This window comes from Rhinolophus ferrumequinum, chromosome 8 (assembly GCF_004115265.2).
Source record: "Rhinolophus ferrumequinum isolate MPI-CBG mRhiFer1 chromosome 8, mRhiFer1_v1.p, whole genome shotgun sequence".
Classification (NCBI taxonomy): Eukaryota; Metazoa; Chordata; class Mammalia; order Chiroptera; family Rhinolophidae; genus Rhinolophus; species Rhinolophus ferrumequinum.
This window is the reverse complement of record NC_046291.1, coordinates 56091891-56111395: the sequence shown is the minus strand read 5'-3', so window position 1 is coordinate 56111395 and position 19505 is coordinate 56091891. Positions and strand designations below refer to the sequence as shown.

The following is a 19505-nucleotide window of genomic DNA, read 5'->3' as shown; positions in this document are numbered from 1 at the left end:
CTCTTTGCTACTTAACTATAGTAGAAAAATAGAACTAAAAGAGATTGAAAAAAATCAGCACTTAGTTTACTAGCAAAATACCTTTCTACAGAAGGAAACCCACAGTGGAATAAAATAATAGGTGTACTGTATATTTATCTATATTTGCCTATCTCCATAAGCTACAACAAAACAAAACAAAAATATGCCAATTGTATGTCTTTGTATTCTAACTTAAATAATGTTCTTAAATTAAAACAATTAATGTTAAAATAGTTTTGCTATCATAGTTCTGCATCTTTTAATATGAGCATGCTGTCTTAGTCAAACCCTCTTACCTGTAATCATCATTGATTCATTGATTGAATGCCTACTATACACCAGGAACTACGGATAAATAAGTAAAAAAGAACAGTAGGCACATTCCCTAATGTACTAAATGCTGAGAATCCCTCAGTCACCAAGTGAACATCGAAAATCCTCAAATTTCCATCCCACAGAGCAGAACCTCTCAAACCCTACCTTTCTAAGAAGTTCAAAGCCACACCTGGAATCTTCACTTATTCCATCTGGTGATGGAACTGTGTATTTGATATTTCCTTCTTCACCACTAGAGAGAGCACTCTGTTAGATCCCTAAAGAGTTAATTCAAGATACTCAGTTTTAAGGCTAAGTTCTATAAAAAGGCTCTGTTAAATGAATAATATGCAGAAAGAAATGTGTTTTCTTAAATAATTAAAACATACTTCCCACCTAATCATTTCCCAAGATGCAACTGGTTTTTAGAACAGTAGAAAATGATGCCATCAGTTTAAACAAGATATATTTAACTTATTTTCTTTCTTCTTGGTATTAAAATGAATGCAGCAAAATCCATTTCTCCTTTCATTTCTTTGCTAATAAAATAATCTCATAATTGGATTCTAATGTTACTAAACTCAAATTAATAATAAATCAGAATCTGAAGAGATAAATGATTTTTCACAGTTACACAGGGGATCTTTCAAAGTTTTATTAGGACTAGGCTTTTTTAAAACAATGACATTTATTTTGAGCCTTCTTTATTCTTATAGCACATGATCTGATGGGAAGTCAGAATGAATTAAAAATGATCATGAGATTAAAATAACTTTCAGGATACCAGAGTTTTATCTGTTAAATACTAAATTTCGAAAATTGCGAAATTTGAAATATGCATTTCCCATAATCCTTTAGGCCAGTGTTTCTTAAATTTGTATAGTATATAGAGTCTTTTTAAAGGAAAAACAAGGAGGAAAAAAATCTTTTTTGAACCCCAGCATCAAATCATTTTCATGACAATTACTTAAAATTACTTAAAAATATGCAAAATTAAAACCAGGCATAAACACTTTATGCTTATATATCTTACAAAATATAATTTCAAGTAAAATGCAAAAAGATCTTCAAATCTGAAGAATTTAATTTTGCAATATTGGTTTTTAATGTAATAGAAGATATTATATTATGCTTATACCTCTTACAAAATATAATTTGAAGTAAAATACAAAAAGATCTACAAATCTGAGAAATTTCATTTCATGATATTGGTTTTTAATGTAGTAGGAGATATTGTGTTTAAATGAAATATCTGTTTACCATGTGAGTATGTCATTAGCTTGCTATACACAGGTTCTTAATATTTAGTATGGCAATATAGTATGCACAGTAGTGACAATTCTCCTAGTATTTTGTTCGTGGAAATCTCTTTGTGCACTGTCATCATTAGCCTTTGTCTGTCTCTGTTCTTACTAATACTTCTTTTTTTTTTCCTTTTTTTTTTAAAATTAAAGTTTGTTGGGGTAACAATTGTTAGTAAAGTTACATAGGTTTCAAGTGTATAATTCTGTAATACATCATCTATATATCACATTGTGTGTTCAGCACCCAGAGCCAGTTCTCTTTCATCACCATATATTTGATCCCTTTTACCCTCATCTCCCACCCCACTCCCTCCCTACCCTCTGGTAACCACTAAACTATTGTCTGTGTCTATAAGATTTTGTTTCTTCATTTGTTTCTCTTGTTCTTTTGTTGCTTTCAGTCTTATATCCCACATATCAGTGAAATCATATGGTTCTCAACTTTTTCTGTCTGACTTATTTCACTTAGCATAATAATTTCAAAATCCATCCATGTTGTCGCAAATGGCACTATTTTATCTTTTCTTCTGGCAGAATTGTATTCCATTGTGTATATATACCACAACTTCTTTATCCAATGATCTATCAAAGGACACTTTGGATGTTTCCATGTCTTGGCCACTGTAAATAAAGCTGCAATGAACTTTGGAGCACATAGCTTTACAGATAAATGTTTTCAGATATTTTGGGTAGACACCCAGGAGAGGGATTGTTGGGTCATCACTAATACTTCTTGATGCCGAAATAGTTGTATCTATAAACATGAACACTGGGTTCATATGAGAGTGTATGTTTAGAAGATAGTGGTTTAATAGACCCCCAAATCATTTAGATTATTTATTAAATTATTATGAGACTTCAAAACAAAACTATAAAATAATATTTTTAGAGAATAATTTTAAAAGGGGCAAACTCAAGATCCTTATATAAACATAAAAAACTATCAAAAATTATATTTAATTTGGTTATTAATGAGGAAACTAATAAGATGTTATCAATTGGCTCAGTAGGGCATTCAAAATACCACACGTACATAGTTGAATCTGGAATGTTGAAATGAATCTATGAATAGATGCAAAACTGACTTTTTTCCTTAGGGTTGGAGTGGGGAGAAATCAATTTTCCCTCTACCAGAAGGAATTTGCTTATCTTTGAATAATTATCATTTTAACTATCTGTTATCTACAATTTACAACTTTGTAAAATAGCTCAGTTGCCCTCCAAAGAATCACATAACCAAAAAGGGGTGTGCTAGATAATGCCTTCTTTCCATTAAAGATACTCTCAATGCATTTCAAAGTCTTTCAAATTTGTCCATCCATTGTGTTTAAGAGGAATATGCAGACCCATAATATGCACGATCTCTGTGAAAACCTTGAGGATCTCCCATAACTCACCTGTCTCCCTTGAGACCTTACCTCTACCTACAGATGGGTGCCCCATATGAGTCCTATTCTTAGAGGAATGTGTGTCTCTCCCCTGAGATATAAACACCAAGCAATCTGTTTGGGTGAGTTGGATGACTTCCAAGGGAAGAAGTGTGATAACTAATCCCAGATCTTTTAAACATGAAAATTTTGCCCAAGGGCAGAGAGTTACAATGGTAAACCAAATCTTTAGTTGGGATGATTGAGCTTTATTTTTTCTCTCTTTTTTGTCTTTTCTTTTCTTTTGCTTTCTTTAGTTTTATTTTTATTTTTTGAGGGGAGAACAGTTAGCACATACCAGGTACCATGTACTGTACGAAGTATTTTACATATATTATTTCATTATATATCACAATAACTGTATAAGTATGTGCATTTTATGGGTGAGAAAATTCTGCCTGAACTAGTCACATGGTAACTATTAAAAAAAGATTATTGAATGAAACAACAGAGCAAAACCAAATGTGTAAGTATTTAATAAATTCTGCAACTAATAATCAGAACAGTATCTTAAGAACTCATTTAGATGACACATATCCCAAAGTTAGATACTCAGTCAATATATACAGAACATATCCTAGTCCTTCCCACCTCATTTGGAAAATAGAGTCTACAACCTACATTTTTTCCATAGCCTGGTGTATACATTTGTCATAGCACTTGCCAAATGGCATTAAATTATCTTTTTATGTTTATGTCTTTCTACCTTCATTGGCTAAGCTATGAGTTACTTTAGAGGAAGAGTCATGTTTTATGTACGTATCCATTGTGTCTTGTACAGTCACTGGCCCATGTTGGGACTTAAATATACACTTTTGAACTTATCTGAAGTATGCATACGAGCTATGCAGTGAAGCTAATTCCTAAAACTGAACCTCTGGAAAAATTCAATCCTAAATCACTAATGACAAAGATTTTATTTCATCTTTCAAAATGTTTCAGTGCAATTAGATAAATTTTAGTTTTAATAAATTTATTAAACTTGGATCTGCTTAAAATTGGCTCTAAGGACACATGGGAAAGGCTTGTCTTACCAGTGGGTACAGGCCTGTGGACCCTGTGAACTGAATGTCATGATGTGACATCTCTGAGAGTTTAGTGGAAAAGAAAACTTGAGACAATGCAAAACCTTTAGAAATTAACTACAATTTTGCACTACAATTATGTATCCAATGGACTGAGATTAAAAAATCTTAAATGCCAGTGTTTTTAAGTTCTTCAAATCTCACAAACTCAATACCACGTTTTTCCTTAAAGTATTTCTTAAAATACCAGTGAATATCAAAGAATGACTAAGGAACTGGGAACACAGAGAGCTGACATTCACATTGGCAGAAAGAAAGAATAGAAACCAAAACTAAAGTGAGATTGGGAGAGAAAACATTAGAAAAATGGAAGAAAAATTACACTAACACGCTAGGAAAATGTCCCTTTGTGTTAACTATTCTAATCATCAACTATTTGGTTGGAGAATAAAAATAAAACATGGAATTAAAAAATATGTATTACTTGATATATATATATATATATATATATATATATATATATACACACACACACACACACACACATATGTTTGTGTGTGTGTGTGTCTTTATATGTATATATACATATTTCTTAAATATGTTAAACCTATGCAAGCAAGGACCATATTTCCTAATCATCAATAGAGGATTTCTTTTGACCAGAGTAAGAAAGATACTCAGTTTGGATTGCAATCTGACAATATTTTCTGTGAATACATGGAATGGTTCCCATGTGTGAGAGAGTTATCTAGAATCCCAGTTACTTTAGAGTTTTAGTAGCCATTTTCTTTCCTGCCAATAGAATGCAACCCAAACCCTAAGTTGTCTGGTCACAGATTGGGAAGGACAGTAGAGGCCAGTAAGAGGTAATGTTGTGGATGTTTGGTTGATTAAATACAAAGCATCCATCTGCCCATTGTGGTCTTGGTGTGAAGTAAGCTTCTCACTCGAAAGCTAATTTTTGAACTATTCCGTTTCATAGCAAGTTTCCTCTTAGAACAATTTTTAAAAAAACATGTAGGTTTCCTTCTAGAGAGTTTCACAAGATGGTTTGGGTTTTGTTTTGTTTTTAATTATATTATTTCATTTTTGAAATCTCATAAATGGTTCCTCCCATTTTGGAGAGAATTTTGGAAAAAAAATAGGTTAGAAAGCCGTTAAAAGGAATCTGATGATATTTAGTACCAGGTAGGCTAAGAAAAATTTTCATATGCTTTAAAAATTGGAATGCCCACAGGGAGGACTTCATTTAAAAGTGTGTGTGGGATTGGTGGTCCAGGAGATGTATTTATCTGAAAGCATTTCTTATTGGAATGCTGCTGTATTCATGGTTATATTTTGTATATCAAATACTGCACCTGTCACAAGCTTGGATTTATTGTAAGTATTCATAATGCTTGTTGTTGGGAGAGCCTGCAAATCCCTCGTTGGCAGCACTCTCACCAGAAGTAGATGCACCTGTCTTCCCAGCTGGGATTTGCTCATGGGAAAGGCAGTCTTGTAACATGTTATCCTTATGGACAGCTGTATGTATAAGTTGCCCTAGCCTAGAGTGTAGAAGACTTAAATTTTGTTAAAAAAAAAAAAAAAAGAAAGACTTCATTGTCCCAATGAAATTTGACATGAAAAATATTTCGATGTTTTGATTCAGTAAACTTAGAGGATATACAGGCTGGGTTTAAGAGAATAACATTATTTGATTTGCTTTGGTCTGATCACTCCAACAGCTTTTAGTGACTCAGTGAACACCAATATTTTCAGCTCAGATGAGCTTGGGGTTTAGCATAAAATAGTTCATTCTGTTTCTGTGCAAGATCTCACTTAAAGCATGGACCTCCCCTTAATGCTACAGCCATAACTCTTTGTTCTTGTCCATTTTATTGTTCATTTTCCCCCAACAGAATCTATGCTCATAATAGAGGTTGTGTCTATTTTGCTAACATTGTTTCCTCTAACATGCTGCCCCTGTGTTAACTCTGGATATATCTGTGCTTAATAAATCTTTGTTAAGTGGATGCATGAATGAAAGAATGAAGAATTGTTTTTTACTACCCAGAAGGAGGTATAGAGATTCCTTCTTAAAGACTCCCGGATTCAAAATCATTCCAAAACTGAGAGGTCTCTTTGAGTCCCATTGTTTGTTCATTTTTTATTGCTGTATAATTTACTTACACTGAAATACAGATTTTTAAGGGCAAAGTTCCATGGAGTTTTTTCAAGTGTATGCACCCATATAACTACCACCCCAATCAAGAGGTAGAATTTTTCTATTATTACCATAAGGTCCCTCGTGCTACATTCCAGTTAGTTTCTTACAAACACTGTTTGATTATAATCATAGTCTTTTTCTTTTTTTCCTTTTCTAGAACATCATATAAATGTAACCATAAAATATGCACTTTTTGTATATGGATCATTTCACTTCACTTTAAGGTTTTTAGATATATCTATATTGTCCCCATTGATATTTAAAAGGATTAATGAGAGTCAAGAAATTACCCATGTTGAAAATAATATTAATAAGGAAGGACTGTATATATACATACATATATATATGTGTATATATATATATATACCTTTTATATTTATAACATATGTATATACCTTTTATATATATATACCTTTTATATATATACACACACACACACATATATGTGTGTGTGTGTGTGTGTGTGTGTGTGTGTGTATATATATATATATATATATATATATACACTTTATATATATATACCTTTTGTGTGCCTCTCCTTGGAAGATGTATTGGTTCCACTTCTCCTGTCTCCAAAGACTTGCTCTTAGGAATTCCAAAGATATGCAAAATAAGATTCTGAGAAGTAGTCAGAGTTCAGAAGTACCATCCAATTTATATTATTGTACTATGAGCCTCCATAGGTAGATTATTTGACAAATCAAGCCAGTCTGGCGGGGGGAGGCACATTTTAGAGCTGGTAACACTGCCCAGACTTCCTGACTTCTCTGACCTTTACACAGCACTACACTATTGGTTTCCCCTATGCTCCAGACAGTTCTGTGGGTGAATAACATGTACAAAATGTAGAGGTTCAGAAAGAGCTCTCAAATGAGATATTTCTACTACAAGTCTGATTTAAAATACATTTTCAACCAAATATAATTCTTAAGGTTGTAGAGGGTAGTGTTTGGGTAGCATTGAAAGGAGGTTTGGGTAGAATTGAATAGTCTGTTTTCAGGAAATGGGAAGAAGAGGCCTGGCAAGTAAAGCCTGTAGAAAACGGATTCGTTGAATTACAGCAGGACATGATCAACTGCCAAAGCTAGCTTATTTTCTTTGCTAGTTCCAAAACAGAATGCCTAAAACTTTGTGATGACAGAAGGCTATCTTGTAGAACATGCTGGCAGAGGATGCTTTTTCACTGGCTCAGGCCAGTATTATTATAGACTTGATAGGGTACTTAGGGCTCCAGTAGGGATATCTAGGTGAGAAAGTTAGGTATTGGAGATTAGGGACCAAAATGTGTTAGTTTATTTCAGAGTAAAGCAATAAAACAGTCTTAGTGAAGCCACAGAAAGGACTGTATAATCCTAACAACTTTCTACTTCTCTTGCAGAAACATTTGCTATTACTAATGAGATAAAGAATAAAAATATAATCTAGGGGAAAGTAGTAAGTAAACAATCATGGAAAATAGTTAACATTAGACGTTTTAACAGGTAAAGGCACATTCATTCAAAGGTGGATAAGGGGGAAATTATAAATGATTTAAAGAAAGACAATTCCCTTTTCAAATACGTGCTCTTTAAAAAATGCTGATTATTTTCTACAAGATAGTTTGATGCAAGATATGTGGAAATTTCATGAAATGGCAAAAAGAGAATCTAAACAATTTGAAACGGAGTTTAATGTTAGCTGGAGCATACCAAGAAGTGTATTTATATATATTTCTTTCCCCTTAGACCCGGTAGAGACACTTCAAGAACTACTCAGTCCCGGAGTGGAGGGATTGTGTGAAGACACGGATGTTTTACACTGAGACGAGTACGGGAGTTTTCATTATAAGGTAACAGTCGATTCCCACTTTTCGTTTTGTAGACTTTAAAAATGAACAAAATTGTGATGTAAAAATAGGCAGTATTATCAGAAGTATTAAGGGCACGTTGAATTTGTGAACAGCTTTGTAGTAGTTCATATTTTATACCTTTCATGTGTAGTGCATTCAGAAATAATTCCTTGGCAAATACTATCCTTATGTAAAAGTGAGATGATATGGAGACACAATGGGAATTGCCAAGTACCCACCGAGCCATTTTGGATTAAACCATTGTCAACAGATATTTTCTTGTGAGGTGCTTCTCAAGCTTGTTCTTGTCATGCGCACACAGACAATGATGGTGTCGCTAGGATGCACTGCAGAGGTTGCTCACAACCAGAGATGACCAGCTCTGCCGTGCTGCTCCAGGGCAGCTCCAGGCTGAAGGGACTGAATCTTACTGCATCTGTAAACTGTCGTTTGGAGGAGCAGTGCTGGGGAGCCATGGAAGCTTTTTCCTGTTTGAAAGCCCTAAAGTGTCATCTGCTTTTCATGTGTATGCATCTCTGTTGTTGGAGTCTATGTTTAGAGGAGTTTTCCTTAGTAAAGAACGCTAGTTGGAGACCTAAATTTTCACATGAAGTTAATTGTACCTAAAGATTTACCAGTATTTTTAGTTTTAGCAATTCTTTTTCAATATCAAGAAACTTGAACTCAGAGTATTTGCCTCCTCCCTATTAGCTCTCTCCTAGAGAATCCACAGAAGCATCTCAATAGTAGCAGGACCCCTTGTTGTCCTAGGGCTCTGGGGAAGTTTACGAAAGACACATTCTGCCCCAAGGGTCATAAAGCCTTCAGGGGTCTGAAGTAATTGTATAGCTTAGGCCTCACTTCAATAATTGACGTTGTCTGGTAAGTCCTGATTTAGTCATCTCAGTAGTCATTCCAAAAATGATTAACGGTTCAAGAGATTTGGGGCCTGACTCACACCCAGACTGAATGTTGCATAATCATAGGATTTAAGCTAATGGGACACTCTTTGGCATTTCTTCTGGGCCTGAGGAATAAGAGGTAACAACTAAGATGCTCAGTGGTATCATCATGTAAAACTGGCACAAAATACCCTTTGGTCACAATTCTAGAAGCCGTCTTATTTTTACCAGGATTTTTGTCTTATTTTGGTTTGGTTTAGTCTTATAACCTCAGTTTTAAGTATTGCCTTTTTTTTTTTAAAGCAGATTTAGATAAATTAATTGAAAACTACAGAGCGTTCTACATACGCTTCCCCTCAAACACACATAGTCTTCTCTATTATTAACATGAGTGTGGTACATTTGTTACAGTGGATGAACCGATATTGATAATGATTAACTGAAATCCATTACACAGGGTTCACTTTGTATTGAATATTATATGGGTTTTGAAAAATATATAATGACATATTTCAATTGTTATTGTATCATACAGAATATTTTTACTGCCCTAAAAACACCCTACTCCCCTATTCACCCTTTCCTCCCCTCGCTGAAACCATGGCAACCTCTGATCATTTTACTGCCTCAAACTTTGCCTTTTCAAGAATGTCATATAATTGAAATCATATAATATATCGTATTTACAGATTGGTTTCTTTCACTTAGTAATATGCTTTTAAGTTTCCTCCATGTCTTTTTGTAGCTGAATAGTTCATTTCTTTTTATTGCTGAATATTGTTCCGTTGTCTGGATGGACCCCAGTGTGTTTATCCATTCACCTACTGAGGGACATCTTGGTTGCTTCCAAGTTTGACAGTTATGAAAAAAGCTTCTATAAATATTTCTCTGCAGACCTTCGTGGTGCATACCTTTTCAGCTCATTTAGGTATATAGCAAGGAATGTATTTACTTGACCATGTGGTAAGAGTATGTTTGGTTTTGTAAGTTGCCAAACTGTATTTCATAGTGACTATACCATTTTGCATTCCCACCAGCAACGAATAAGGGTTCCTTATCAGCATTTGGCATTGTCAGTGTTTTGAATTTTAGCCATTCTAATAGGTGTGTAATATTTTCTCATTGTCTTAGTTTTTAAAACAATTGATTACAAAAGATATTGACACTGCCCAGAAGACTCTGGACACTTAGCCACTAGAAATATCTTCAGTATTTACTTGGTAATGACATTGATTAAGAATTTGAGCTTTCCCCTGGCAATATCTACTGTGGTAACACAGTTTTATGAGATAAGTGTGTGTATATACCTACGTACGAAGGTCTGACAATTAAGTTCGCAAACTTGTTGCAACGATATTGCTAACATTTTTGATATCAGAGGGATTCTTCATTATGAATTTGTACCAACTGGACAAACAGTTAACCAAGTATACTATTGGTGCTGAAAAGTGCTGAAAAGGCTGCCTGAAAAAGTTAGATGAAAATGACCTTAACTTTTCACCAACAATTTATGGCTCTTGCATCATGAATATGCACCAGGTCACACGGCACTGTCTGTGAGGGAGTTTTTAGCCAGTAAACAAATAACTGTATTGAAACACCCTCCCTACTCACCTGATCTGGCCCCCAATGACTTCTTTCTTTACCAGAAGATAAAGGAAATATTGAAAAGAAGACATTTTGATGACTTTCAGGACATCAAGGGTAATACGATGACAGCTCTGATGACCATTCCAGAAAAAGAGTTCCAAAATTGTTTTGAAGGGTGGATTAGGCTCTGGCTCGGGATATAGCTTCCCAAAGGGAGTGCTTCAATGGTGACTGTAGTGGTATTCAGCAATGAGGTATGTAGCACTCTTTTTAGGATGAGTTCGCGAACTTAATTTTCTGACGTCATTTGTATGTATGTATGTATGTATGTATGTATGTATGTATGTGTATAACTACTGGAAACCAAAATTAATTTTAGACTGTAATAAAGAATAAAAAACACAATTGTTTGAGCAAAAAGAGCTGTAGCCCAGGAAACACTGACTTGGGTAGCAACCTAAATTGTGCTCCACTGAGCAAAAGGGGAGACTGCTTTTTAATCTTGAAAGTATCTGCCAGGTTCACAGTTTGGTCCATTTCATGTATACAAGGTCTCTGAATTCATACACTTTTTGTCCTAATCATACAGTCCTAATTGTTCAGCATTATGCATCCTGATTGGTTATTATGGAGCAGTTATGATTGAGTGGGGAAGGTATTAATCCATTTGTCAAAATGAAACTAGGAATACCCTTATAATAATTGATTTGGATGGTGTAAACAAGCAAGGCATAGAGCAGGAAGCCAAGAGTTCAGTCTGAGGTTCTTCCCAGTATATAGAGTACATGAGAAGCCCCTGTCAGCAAATGGCCACTATGCTCCTACTAGTTATTAAATTTGGGCCCATGGTTGACGATGGGGAGTCTGTCTCAGCAGATAAATTTCTTCTCAGGGCTCAAACGAAATTAATCTTTCTACGTGGAGTCCACATTACTATTCTCTTATAGAAAGAGGTCATAACAGGAAAGACTTTTCTAATAATACACCATTAAAATGAATATGTGCAGAGTATATCAAAGATATTTTTGTTTCTAAAAATGAAATATTTGTATTCTATAGATCCTCATATTAAATCAGGTCATGCTTGATGTTATTTAAAGCTAGCTTTCTGGCATGAACAGCAGTATTATATATATATGCCACGACAAATTAGGCATTTCTCATGTTTGTATTTAGTTCATTTCAGCCATGCAGATATAGGCATAGGAAGAAATTCTTCATAATCTTCTCAAATTATAGTAATTTTTCTGTATGCTTGGCCCATATTTCTGCATTAGATTTTGTTGTATTACTTTGTAAATACTAGTCCTTGTGAGAAAACTTTCATACTAGAGGGTTATTTTCTCCAATGTAAGGAACACCGGTAGGGATTTTCACATCCCTACCTTCAAAACATAGCAAAATATCTATATTAAAGAAAATAATTATCATGACAGTTTTTAAAGATAGGAAGACCTTTTTCAAGAGGGACTACTGCAATAGAGTTTTACAGTAGAGGAGAGATTGGACTCAACTCTCAATACAACAAGGACAAATAGACATTTACAGCCAAGGAGCAGGGTAGGGATCAGTGGATAAAAAATTGCTAAGAGTCTAGGGGATCCTTGCTAGATTGTCTCAACAGGATTCTTGTTGAGGGCAAGCCAGGGTGAAAAAATATGGATGGTGGGGGATGGGGAATGTGATCAGATACCAAGGGAAGCGGATTTCCCCTAACATGACTCCATAGGATCTTGCTAAAGCTGGACTAAATGGACCAAGGAGAGAACCCAAGGTTAGAGCCTAGTAAAGAAGAGGATTCAGGGGAGGCTGATCCAGATAAAATAGATATGTTCTCTACTTTATAAAAAAGATGCACTCTAGTGGAGGAAGGATGGAGCAGAGGGACAAAATATTTGTCTTGTATTAGTGATCACAGATTAAATACATACACTAATTTTATAGGAAGTAGAATGATAAGAGGCATATTGTCATTGGATATACTTTAAATCTAGGTTTCTAAGTTATTGATATCCTAGTATATGGGAGACTGGCTTTTCAAACATTGGTGTGCATAAAAATTACTTTGAGGTCTTGTTTAAATTTTATTCTCTTAGACCTCACATCTAAATGTCTGAGTAATTTCAAAGGTCTGTTATTCTATTATAGGTATCCTGAGGGCCACACGTTAAGTACACTGATTTATACCATTTACAATTCTCCCTGCAGTGTGGTTGATGTTAGAAAGTACCCTTGAGAATATGGTGATAGGGAGTTCAGGCCCAAATATAGGAATCAGGTGAATGTGCCAACAAGATTGAGTAACTTCATGGCCCCTTACGGTGATGTGGTTGGTGAAGAATGGTTCTAAACATCTGAAAACAAGAAAACAAGCTAATTGGAGAGACCATCACAAAAATTGTGTCCAAGATTGGAACAGTTAAAGAGTAAAATGCATATTTTGTAAAAAGAATAAGTATTTTCTAAAAAGATAAACTATAATACAATTACATCAATATTCAATGAAATGTTTATTTCAAAGATATCGATTATAATATTTACAATTACACAGAAAGAAGTCGAAATGTGGGGAAATGATTAAGTTAATCCGTACTCCCATCCCAGTAGAATATTATTTTCACTGCTTTAAAGAATGATGACATTAGGAAATATCTAACATAATATTATGTCAAAAGAAAAATGAGAATCCACAGCTATATGTCACATATGGCTTTTCCCACAAAAGTATATATGTATAGGTGATGAAATTTTAGATATTTTGAACTCCAAAATTTTCTTACATACGACATGGTACTCACAAAATCAAATGCTAGAATCTAAAACCTAGATGAATCAGTAATCTCCAGAATCAGAAGATTTGGTCCTGAATTTTTCATAGTTAAAAGTGAATAATTTTCATGTCAAAAGGTATTTTGAGATTATGCTACTTATTAAGCCCCAGGTAAACTATGAAAAGCACTCCTACCCTTGTCTGGGCGATTATCAGAATCTTTCGGGGCGGGGGGGGGGGGGGGGGCGTTGCTTTTTGAAATGTGGATTCCTTAGAAACCAGACAAGTGATTCAGTTTCTGTAGCTCTGAGTAGGGCCTCTCAAACTGGAATTTTTCAAATGCTTTACTGGTGACTTAATTGATTAGCAAGGGTTGGTAACCACTGCTGTGGGAAAGAAAATTTACGTCTACAAGAATTTCTGCAACGATCAGTGTATGACCCCTCTCCCCCAAAAAGATGGGGCAAAATAATGTCAAATTCTAGATTGTTTAATGTACATAAATAGTAAATGAAGTAGAAGTTCAGAGGAAGGGAGGAATAAGATAAGGAGGATTATTTGGGTGGTTCTTCTAAAACAAGAACCTTGTAAGTATTGGTGGCAGCGGTAGGTGCAGAAACCAAAACTTCACTGCAGAAACCAAAAGCTTCATCATCTTAACAACCTTCATGTTAAGATGGAAAGTGGTGAGAAAATGAGACCTTGAAACACTCAGAGATGGCAGTAAAAGAATGGCACCATTTTGAGATGCCAGCTTTCTCATCAATGCAAAGTATAAGCCTTCCCTAGAGGCCAGGTCCATTTCCAGGCCTTTCCTCCCAAGTTAGATACTGGCTTTGCGGCAAGAGATGTCTCCTGGGAGAAGGAGCTCCTTTAGCGTTTTGGGATGAAAATGCATGCATAGTCTATAAATCAGTGTTTCTTAAGGTAAGGGGAAGGAAATTGAGGAAAGGCATTTCCGAATATTTGTGGAAGGACAAAACTTTTATTATTTGTGTTTATTGAAAGGAATTATGGCTTTTAAAGGCAGAAGATCAACCACAAGTTGAATTTGCACCTTTACAAATATATATGATTTGCTTTCCCAGAACATGAAAGGTGGAGGTGAGATACATTTCAGTGACGGGGACCACATATACCTGACTATGTTACCCAAGTGTCTTTCTTCTGTGGACTCAATTTCTTCTTCCGTACAAATGGTATTGTTTAAACTTACGTTCCTCTAGCTTATGTTGCCTAAACTGACAGTAAATTAGTATTATGTCACATAGGACCCGGGGCTAAGTCAATAAATTTTCCTAAATGAAAAGAAGCCAATACCAGCTTGAGTAGAGTCGATTGAAGAGTGTGTATAGATGAGGCTGGATGTGACTGGTAATCATATTGAGCCAGTTCTTACCTTCCAGAATAAAGAGTTCTGACTTGGCCTTCCAGGGAAGGCTCCTGAGGATAATGAGGAGATAAATTTGGGTTTTGAAGAAGAAAATCAGCCAACAGTAAAGGAGATGGATTAAAGAGAGGGGAAGAGGAAATGCAATTAACATGCTAATTACCTAATTACCATGCGAGGCAACCTGGACTGTGCTGTTGGCACTGAAAAGAAAAAAAAGGTAGTGGATAATATAGGGAAGGTTTTCAATTTAATGAAAATAATATTGATTCATCATCTACTAAGTGCCAGTCATGGTTCTAGGCCACAGGGACATGAGAGAACAAAACAGAGCATATATTCTATCGGGGAAAGCCACCATAAGGAACAATAACTAATAAATATAATAAATAATATATATATATATATATATATATATATATATGTATAATATGTTGGAAGTTGGAAATGTTATAGAAAAACAGAAATTTGAGCAGAGTAAGGGGAATCAAGGTGGGCAGTTTGCAATATTAAATAGACCTGACAGTCAGGGGCGCCTCATTAAGAAGGCAAGATTTCAGCCACGATTTTAAGAAGCTGAGTGAGCCAGTACCGGGAAGGAAGGACATTCCAGGAAGAAGGAAAAGGAAGAGCAAAGACCCAAAAGTGGCAGCAGGGCGAGGGTATTTCAAGAACAGCCACATTTTGAATTTAACATCTATCTCAGGCATGGTGCTCAATTATACCGATCACCAACTACTGAAATGCAGGACTTTGCTGCTGGAATGAATCTTCCTCCTTTGCCGTTCTGCTTCAGGCCAGATTGGATGCAAACTCTCTAGGACCAAAGAGACAAAGAAAAAGAGTGAATTAAGGAGTCAGCTTTGGGTTATACCCATAGTTAAATCAGTTAGAGAAAGTGAAGGAGAACTGAAGAAAGCAGAGAAAAAAATAGGATAGTGTCTGTCTTTAAAGTTGTAGAACGAGGCATAACAGACAGGAGGTTCCCAGATGCCAAATACAGCAGAAAGATTAAGAGGAATAAAGACTACACAAACAGAAAACCAAACCACTGGGGTTGAAAGAAGGGGCACTGGAGTTAAGAAGCTCATTGATGGCCCTAGAGAGAGCAGTTTCCGCTGACTGAGAGCTCAGGCTTACAAAGTACACAGCTGGCCATGTTTCCTGTACTGGACATAATGAAAAATCTGTGCTGTTAAGAATTAGTGGTATACTGGACAAAGAGTATATTGGTTTTCCACTATCCATTAAAGATATTTTAATGTTTTGAAATCTGTCTTTGATAAAAAGTGTTGACAGTTTAGAAAGACTAAAATTAAATGTGTTAGGCTTCAAACTAAAGATGTGTGTAACTTCTCCATTCCCTTTTCTCTTCCTGTCTGCTCCGATTTTATGACACAGCCCAGTATTGACATGTTGAAGAACTGAGATGTCTCCACAGGCTTAGGTGAAGTGATGTTGCACGGTTGCTCTATTTGCAGAAATTCTCTGGCCTGAAGAATAGTTTTCTTTAGCTCATCACCACGTTTGTATTTTATTAATGCATCAAGACTGTTTTTAGGACACATTGATATTCTGGTTTCAAAAAGCCAGCAGAAGCACATAGTTATCATAGGGTTAAGAGCAGAGTCTGTCAGTATTTGATAGCCTCTTCAATAATTCCCTTATTGGATTTTTTAAAAGTTTGTAAGAATTAAAACTGTAATGACTCAATATACTTCTGTCAGAGTATTAATAAAAAAGGTATACAGAAGTCAGAGATTTATAAAATTGGTACAGTCAGCTGTGGTTCCTGCTCTCTCTGCAATGACCTAGAATTCAATTTTTCAAGTATCTTTTTATGTAATGTAATGAGCCTACCAGAAAAGGTGAGTTGAAAGCAGTGGAATATTCGACATTTCAAGAATGGAAAAACATCTCAGTATAAGAAAAAGGATGGACTTGTTATTCTGAATTTCAGGATTGACTACAAGGAACTTTCTAAAGGAGATCAGATTCATATTTAAGGTCAATCCTTTGCCCCTTGTTCTTTTCTTTTCTCTTCCTTCCAGATTCCCATCAGCCTGCCCCTATTAAAACCTGCTCTCAGGAAATGATCCACTGTCAGTCTTCCTTACTTCATACGAATTTAAATCAGAATGTTACTTTTCCCAAGTGCCTTTACCTTTTAAATAGTAGGAAAGAAAGATTGCGTCTCCATTTAAAATAGTTACAAAACAGCCTGCTCTGTCTGTATGAAAAAACTGGGGAATTTTATGGGTTGTTTTTTTGACTTGGTGGTTGCACTTTTATAATTATTTTTTGTTTCTGTTTTATATTAAGGGAGCTGTGTAGTTTCCATAATTGCAGCATGATAATAGTCTGCTTGCTTTTAATTAACCTGCTTTTTTTCTTTCTCAACTCTACAATTAATTTGGCTAAGTTTGTTAGCAAATGAAAAATTCTAACTGCACTAGTTGTATGTACTTTTACTGTTTACTATTTGATACAACCATCATTATGTTTAAAATTAAAAATTCTTAAAGTAAATCTCAATTTTATGTTCTCTGATAAAAATCACCACATTTTCTTTGAAGGCATTGTCCCAGAAATGATTTTTTAAAAGGTAGCACTATTGGTTTTATTTTGTGAGAGGTGAAAATCATCAGTCTTGGTAGTAAGATAGTAATCCAGTATATATGAGACTCAAGGATTTAGAAGTAAAAAGAAATCTTTATTGAAGAAAAATTTGGCGTATTTTGTTAAGAGAGAGAGAGTCGAATTGCTACATTTAACTTCTAATCTGGCAAAGCAAGAGGAGGTTACTTAGAAATAAGAGATTGTACAAAACTTTTTATTTAAATTAGTCATTGTAATTGCATAAACAACAGAACTCTTAATTTTTATAAGTACAGATGTAGACATGTTTTTAAATCCTTCAATATCTAAAAAAGCATAAGACATATGCTTCATAGAAACAGAGTAAGAGAGAAAATAATGCTTTATCAAAGCATCTCAAAATTCTACATCAAAGGATGAAAGGAATGGTTTTTCCCTTGCCTAGCAAAAAGCAGAAAAAGAAACATTTGGGTGGAGGAAATAAGTGAACCAAGTGAGATTGTGTGGCTAGGTTGGAACCTGAAGATACCATCGTTAAATTAACTTGATTATTTGCCTGCTCTACTACAAGAGTAGTTTATGGAAAATCTTGGAGATTATGGGGAGGGAGTAAGGAGTGTGTGTGTGTGTGTGTGTGTGGTGTGTGTGTGTGTGTGTGTGTGTGTGTGTGTGTGTGTGTGTGTGTGTGTATGCATACAAGAGAGACAGTCCAAGAGACAGACACTGAAAACAAGTTCAGAGGGAAGAATTGGAGTTTCAAGAGAAGGAGATGTTTAATTATCCTTCAGGCTTACAATTTGACGCTCGCAATGACTTTTGTTGCTTTGGAAACATCATTTCACCTTTTTGCATCTGAATTTTTTTGAGAACACCTTCCACTAAATGTCACAATAGCCTCACAGGAACAATTTTAGAGTTCCCGCTAAAAGCCTGTAAGAACTATCAGAAAATGCAGTTTTCCAAAATCGTTCTCAGCCTCTGTCAGTCTTAATTTATCAGATGGAGGACTTGATGGGTTTATTTAGCATACCATCATTTGTAGAAAATAGAAAGCAAGAATAATTCTTTAGAAATTTTTAAAATGCTAGTTAAGTAATGGCCAGAAAATTACAAAGTTGACCATCTTCAATGGTACTTCTCAATTATAGCTGTAATATGCCCATTTTTATTTCACCACTTTTAAATAATAAATAATCAGGAAAAAATTCCCCTGGGGTTCCTGGAGAAAATTCTCTTTCTCTATATTTGTTTTATGACTTGTGGGATTTTCTCTCAATTTGACCATATCTGGATGATCGGGCTATAGCCATCACTAAAGTAACTGCAAGCATCTCAGAGGCTCTCTGCCTGCCAAAACAGGCAGAATTTAGGAGGGAAACAAAAAAAAATACTCATGTTGTGCTTTTTATAAAGGCAAGGGTGTTTGCCCAGAGCCACATGTTTATCTGACATCATCAATAATTCCTAAAAACATTGCTAGTGCATAAATATAAAGATTGGAGGCCTGACCATCTTTTAGCCACCGTTATTGGAACTTTCAACGCATTTGCTGATTCTAACTTATTCCTACTGAGAGTGAAAATATTTTCTGAAGAATGATACATAGAAAAAGATTGATCCCCATGAGCTAATTATGGGCTCTTTAATAATGGTTGATAGTTTAAACCACAATCCTTTACTGACAGCTGATCTGTCATACTATCTGGCATAGTGAAAGTATTAACTACATTGAATAATTAGATTATTTCATTGGTTTGCTTCTAAATTCCTAAAGTAGAATAGTAGGATATCCTTTTAAAATTGACATGTAAGGAACCACTGAGTTAAACAACTTCATGCTATATGTATTTCAATAAATTAAAGTGATCATAAAATTATTGACCTTTTAATTAACTTTATAAGAAGTTGTGTGGTGAACATAAGTGGAAATGGGCCTTGATGTCACAACACAAAAACTCCTTAAAGTGGATATTTTGAACTAATTTGTTTTTTCCTTCTGGTAATATATCTACCATGTTTCCCCAAAAATAAGACCTAACCGGAAAATAAGCCCTAGCATGATTTTTCAGGATGACATCCGCTCAATATAAACCCTAATGCGTCTTTTGGAGCAAAAATTAATATCA

At 35.0% G+C, this 19505-nt stretch overlaps 1 protein-coding gene across 5 annotated transcripts in view; it reads left to right on the top strand.

Annotated features, from left to right (window-relative positions):
- The window catches only part of B3GALT1 (beta-1,3-galactosyltransferase 1), a 513038-nt gene that overhangs the window by 172864 nt on the left and 320669 nt on the right, over positions 1-19505 (top strand). For all 5 annotated transcript variants that reach the window (XM_033113024.1, XM_033113020.1, XM_033113022.1 and 2 more), the window contains exon 2: positions 8026-8129. The gene's annotated coding sequence lies outside the window, so the exon portion shown is untranslated. The remainder of the gene's footprint in view (positions 1-8025; positions 8130-19505) is intronic.